The sequence below is a fragment of the Triticum urartu genome, unplaced genomic scaffold (genome assembly GCF_056163025.1).
Source record: "Triticum urartu cultivar PI428250 unplaced genomic scaffold, HENAU_Tu73 scaffold2, whole genome shotgun sequence".
NCBI lineage: Eukaryota > Viridiplantae > Streptophyta > Magnoliopsida > Poales > Poaceae > Triticum > Triticum urartu.
The window spans coordinates 5,230,450-5,230,847 of NW_028260368.1; positions in this window are offsets into that span (position 1 = coordinate 5,230,450).

Consider the following 398-nt stretch of genomic DNA (forward strand, 5'->3'; position numbering starts at 1 on the left):
CAAATACCTAACGAAAAATTACGATTTTCCTTTCATTAAGGTACGAGGGCTTCTTATTCCACAAGAACGAAAGCACCTTTTCATTCTTTCATATACTAGGGGTTTTTACTTGGAAAAGACAATGTTCCATACTAAAGGATTCGGGTCCATAACCACGAGTTCCAGTGCACTAGATCTTGTAGCACTTAGCAACGAAGCCCTATCCATTAGTATTCCACATAAGAAATCCATTCTAGAAAAAAATACAATTAGATTAGCTCTTCATAGACAAACTTGGGGTTTGCGAGCCAAGGTAAGATCGGCTCGGGATCATGGGACCCTTTTCTATCAGATAGGAGGGGCTCTTGTACAAAATAGACTTACTAAGTAATAACCCCATAGAATCTATCTATATAAAG